Source organism: Gymnoscopelus microlampas, assembly GCF_963454915.1.
Source record: "Gymnoscopelus microlampas genome assembly, chromosome: 21".
Lineage (NCBI taxonomy): Eukaryota > Metazoa > Chordata > Actinopteri > Myctophiformes > Myctophidae > Gymnoscopelus > Gymnoscopelus microlampas.
In genome coordinates this window covers 17049415-17055452 of record NC_139958.1, presented here as the reverse complement: position 1 = coordinate 17055452, position 6038 = coordinate 17049415, and positions in this window count along the sequence as shown.

Sequence of the window (6038 nt, the reverse complement as noted above, 5' to 3'; positions counted from 1 at the left end):
TTATTTGCATCTGATTTTTAAATCTCTGTGTTGTTATCCATGTCCTCACTGTATTGTCTGATTCACCGCCTTTTGCGATTATTTTAATGTTGTTTTATGCTTCTTCTTTTCTTTTTTGCTTTATTGTTAAATTAGTTGTGACATTGTAATGTGATTCAAATGTTTGTTATCAGGGCGTCCTTGAAAAAGAGAGCTTGCTCTCAATGGGTTTCCCTGAATAAATAAAGGAAAAAGAAAGAAAGAATCCAGCGGACATCCAGCCAGCTTAAAGTGACCTGCAGATTGCCTGTGATGTCCCTTCCAAGGAGGAGCTCCACAAGGCCATTAAACCACTGAGAAATGGGAAGGCTGCAGGGCCAGACAACATTCCGGCAGAAGCACTGAGAGCTGATGATGAGACAAGCTTTGGAACGCTATACCCTCTATTTTGAGACATCTGGGAGAGAGAGGAAGTTCCATCAGAGTGGAAGGAGGGTTGCCTCATCAAGCATCATCACACCTCAAGGCCATCAAGCTGATCAATCTATTCTTAAGGAAGCTGGTTTCCTTAAGAATAGATCCTGCACAGACCACATTGCAACGTTGTGGGTCATTCTGGAACAGTCGTTGGAGTGGAACTCACCTATGTCAATTTTATTATATTTAATTTTATATGAAAAGGCGTTTGACAGTGTGGATAGGCAGACCATCTGAAAACTACTGAGACACTCAGTAGGGGTGCCTGAGAAGATCACTGACATCATCAGGAACTGCTATGAAGGGATGACCTGCAGGGTGGTACAGGGGCAGCAACTCGCCAATGCCCTCCATGTGAGGACAGGAGTGAGGCAAGGCTGCCTATTGTCACGTTTTCTGTTCCTGCTGGCCATTGACTGGGTCATGAAGACATCTCAAAAGAAATGGCATCCAGTGGACACCTTGGACACAGATAGCTTCTTAATAGTGTCACACAGGGTCTTCATGTTCCCATGTTGTGTTGCTCCCACTGCCAGAGCCATCCAGCGCCTCTATATAGCTCCTCTTATCTGCCCTTATACTTCTCCTGACTGTTCTGTTTGCTTCCGAGTACTCTACTTGGGCTTTTGCTTTTCTGGCCCGTGTGTGACTGTTATTCCTAGCTGCCTTCCTCTGTTTCCTCTCCTCTAGCCTTTTCAGGGTCTCTGCTGTCATCCATTCCTTGTGGCTATGCTTTGTCACAGCCCCTGTAGCCTGGCCTACCATGCAGGGCCTGTGTTGTGTGTTGTGTCTTGTGTACTCTTGTCTGTGTCCCCCACAGGGCCTGTAGGTTGGGGAATTGGGGTGCAATCAGGTGCATTGGGAGCACCTGGCCACTGTTCCCAATGCACCTGATTGCACCCCAATTCCCCAACCTACAGGCCCTGTGACGGACACAGACAAGAGTACAGAAGACACAACACAGGCCCTGGTAGGCCAGGCTACAGGGGCTGTGACAAAGTATAGCCACAAGGAATGGATGATAGCAGAGACCCTGAAAAGGCTAGAGGAGAGGAAACAGAGGAAGGCAGCTAGGAACAACAGTCACACACGGGCCGGAAAAGCAAAAGCCCAAGTAGAGTACTCGGAAGCAAACAGAACAGTCAGGAGAAGTATAAGGGCAGATAAGAGGAGCTACATAGAGGCTCTGGATGGCTCTGGCAGTGGGAGCAGCAAAGCATGGGAACATGAAGTATGTATGACACTATTAAGCTGTCTGGAAAGTTCAGTAAACCTGAGAGACCAGTGAAGGATAAAGAAGGGAACACAGTTAGATGACCATGACTTTGCTGATGACCTGGCCCTTATTTCCCACACCCAACATCAAATGCAGGAGAAGACAAACATAGTCTCAGCCATCTCAACACGCCTTGGCCTCACCATTCACAGAGGAAAGAGCAAGGTCCTCGAAATAAACACAGACAGCGTTACCCCATCACACAAGAAGGTGAAGCACTAGAGAAGGTGGAGAGATCTATTTTCCTGTTTCAACTACAGGGAAATAACACTGCTGTCTATAGCAGGGAAGACCTTCAACAGATTGCTTTTATTTGGGTTGAAAGATGCTGTTGACCCACACCTCAAGGCCATCAAGCTGGTTTCCTTAAGAATAGATCCTGCACAGACCAGATTGCAACGTTGTGGGTCATTCTGGATCAGTCGTTGGAGTGGAACTCACCTATGTCAATTTTATTATATATTTAATTTTATATGAAAAGGCGTTTGGCAGTGTGGATATGCAGACCACCTGAAAACTACTGAGGCACTCAGTAGGGGTACCTGAGAAGATCACAGACATCATCAGGAACTCCTATGAAGGAATGACCTGCAAGGTGGTACACGGACAGCAACTCGCCAATGGCCTCCATGTGAGGACAGGAGTTAGGCAAGGCTGCCTATTGTCACGTGTTCTGTTCCTGCTGGCCATTGACTGGGTCATGAAGACAACTACATCTCAAAAGAAATGGCATCCAGTGGACACCTTGGACACAGATAGCTTCCTAATAGTGTCATACAGGGTCTTCATGTTCCCATGCTGTGCTGCTCCCACTGCCAGAGCCATCCAGCGCCTCTATATAGCTCCTCTTATCTGCCCTTATACTTCTCCTGACTGCTCTGTATGCTTCCGAGTACTCTACTTGGGCTTTTGCTTTTTTGGCCCGTGTGTGACTGTTATTCCTAGCTGCCTTCCTCTGATTCCTCTCCTCTATCCTTGTCAGGGTCTCTGCTGTCATCCATTCCTTGTGGCTATACTTTGTCACAGCCCCTGTAGCCTGGCCTACCATGCAGGGCCTGTGTTGTGTGTTGTGTCTTGTGTACTCTTGTCTATGTCCCCCACAGGGCCTGTAGGTTGGGGAAGTGGGGTGCAATCAGGTGCATTGGGAGCACCTGATCACTGTTCCCAATGCACCTGATTGCACCCCAATTCCCCAACCTACAGGCCCTGTGACGGACACAGACAAGAGTACACAAGACACAACACAGGCCCTGGTAGGCCAGGCTACAGGGGCTGTGACAAAGTATAGCCACAAGGAATGGATGATAGCAGAGACCCTGAAAAGGCTAGAGGAGAGGAAACAGAGGAAGGCAGCTAGGAACAACAGTCACACACAGGCCGGAAAAGCAAAAGCCCAAGTAGAGTACTCGGAAGCAAACAGAACAGTCAGGAGAAGTATAAGGGCAGATAAGATTAGCTATATAGAGGCTCTGGATGGCTCTGGCAGTGGGAGCAGCACAGCATGGGAACATGAAGTATGTATGACACTATTACGAAGCTGTCTGGAAAGTTCAGTAAACCTGAGAGACCAGTGAAGGATAAAGAAGGGAAGAAAATTCCAGATGCAGAAGGACAGAGACTTAAATGGGTGGAGCATTTTGAGGAGCTGTTGAACAGACCAGCTCCACTCAATCCAGCGGACATCCAGCCAGCTTAAAGTGACCTGCAGATAGCCTGTGATGTCCCTTCCAAGGAGGAGCTCCACAAGGCCTTTTTCCGGCAGAAGCACTGAGAGCTGATGATGAGACAAGCTTTGGATCGCTATACCCTCTATTTTGAGACATCTGGGAGAGAGAGGAAGTTCCATCAGTACGGACCAGATTGCAACATTGTGGGTCATTCTGGAACACACTCTGATATCTGTTTGCTTCTATGTTGTAATATAACATGATATCTGTTTGCTTCTAGGTTGTAATATAACGTGATATCTGTTTGCTTCTAGGTTGTAATATAACGTGATATCTGTTTCCTTCTAGGTTGTAATTTATGTTTCATGTTGTCTCACCAGAGTATAAACAAGCACTGAAAATAATGGATAAAAAACGAATTAAATGGCACCATTGCATAATCCTTAAAAAATACAACATGCTTAGTTTTGACAGTTTTATTAAATTCTCCTTCATCAAATTGATTTTTAAATGTGTTAATGATCTTGCCCCAGATGTACTCTGTCCTCAGGTGAAAGGGACAGGTACTAATAGAATCACCAGGGGATCAGCGAATGGAGACCACAAGGTAGCAATGCGCAGCACCACTTTTGGTCAGTCATCTTATTCAGTGAAAGGGATACACTTGTGGAATGCCCTACCAACTGAAATAAAAAAACTAACTGATCTCAAAATATTTAATGAAAAGGTTAAATACTGGCTGAAATCAAACCAAAGCTGTGAACACTAATGTTAGGCACGTTTTTAAACGTAAATGTCACTGCTTTCATGAATGTAATTTGGGAATGTTATTGTTATTGTACTTGTTTAGATTAGAGCTTCATGCATGTGCTTTTTGTAACAGAATTTTTAGGTAGATATTTATATTTGTATAGAAAGGTCTAACCAGGGACTGGGGTCGCAAATTAGCCTTGGCTATAAACCCCTTGTACAATTGCAACGGTTTCATGTTTTTTATAACTGATTCATTGTTTTTTGTATTGTCCCTGTCAAATAAACATATAAAAAATAAAATAAAAAATAAAGTATGTTTTTCCTTTCCCAATTGTTGATATGCCACCCCCCCCCCCCCCCCCACCCCAACCCCCATCCCTCTATCCCCACCCCCCCAGAAAGGGGTGGTGGGGGTGTCCCCCCCACTCTCGGCCTGCACCTTGTCGTGGTGAGTGGGCTTTAAACCAAGACAGGCCATTTAACCCATTAAAACCGGGAAAGCATCTGTGCATCTGTGTCATTTTGATTTTAGAAAAAATGTGGAGCTTTTTAACACTTTTGGGGGGGTCCCTGGCACAAACAAAAATCAGATGAGGGGGGGGGGGGTGTCAGTGGCCAAATATATATCAATTTGGGGGTCTTTGCCATGAAAAGGTTTGAGAACCACTCTTTAAACTCTGCTTCCAAAAACTGAGTGCCCTACATTGGAAAAAACGTTGTACAAATGACCTTTAGTATATTGTGATATAATTTGTATTAGTCATGCTTGATGAGTATCTGGCCGATTGCTTGAATTATGACTTCATCCCGATAATAGCTCCGATAATATATAATATTTTCTTTTGTCAGCTGTGATTCTCTCGGTTAGACACCGTTGTGTGGACTATAGCACTCTCTCTGTTAGTGTACTATCTCTGAATGAGATCCATTCAACTGGTCTTTTCTCTGCTGAAGACTTTTAACTTGACTTCAGTTCTATAAGCTCTAGTTTCAAAACTATTCACTCACTTATTAACCAATATATCACCAATATATCATTATTTTGCTATGATTCCCTGATTTCATTTGACATGAAAAAATGTTAGATCAGTGGTTCTCAAACCTTTTCATGTCAAGGTCCCCCAAAATGATATGTATTTGGACGTGGAGCCCCATCTCAAATATTTTGTTCCAGGGACCCCCAGAGGCAAATATTAGTTAAATTAGTTAAAAATGTTGTCTTAAAAAATATATATATTCCAAGGTTTGCACAAATGTTCACAATTTAAAAAAAAATCGGAAACATTCTGCTATTTTTGAATAGCCAAAGTATAAAAGGTTAAAATTATTGTGACGCTATATTAGCACATTTTGCTGGGGACCCCCCGGACCCCACTTTGAGAACCAATGTGTTATGACTGTCTCCCAGTCAAATTTGGTCACATGGTTCGCCGCCGTCTCTCTCTCTCTCTCTCTCTCTCTCTCTCTCTCTCTCTCTCTCTCTCTCTCTCTCTCTCTCTCTCTCTCTCTCTCGAAAGCGATTGAATGGACGGACTTGACGTTGCTAGCGTATTGAAAAGCCGGTCGGTAGGCTACTTTTGTTTTTGCGGGAGTGGCCTGGTTGTTGATTTATATATTTTTTGCTGGGCGCGTTGGGCTCTGCGGTGGGGCAGGCGGGCGGGTTATGAAAGAAAACCTGACCCACCCATCACTAGTGTATAGTAGGGCTGAACGATTTTAGAAAAAATCTAATTGTGATTTTTCTGACCGAGTTTGTGATTTGATTCGCGATATATATTTTTTTAAGTTAAGCATCAGTTTAGTATTCACTGTATACGTTTAAAAAGTAATGGAACATTACCAAATGGCATACCATTCATTTATTGCTCTAGATTCTAATAAATAAG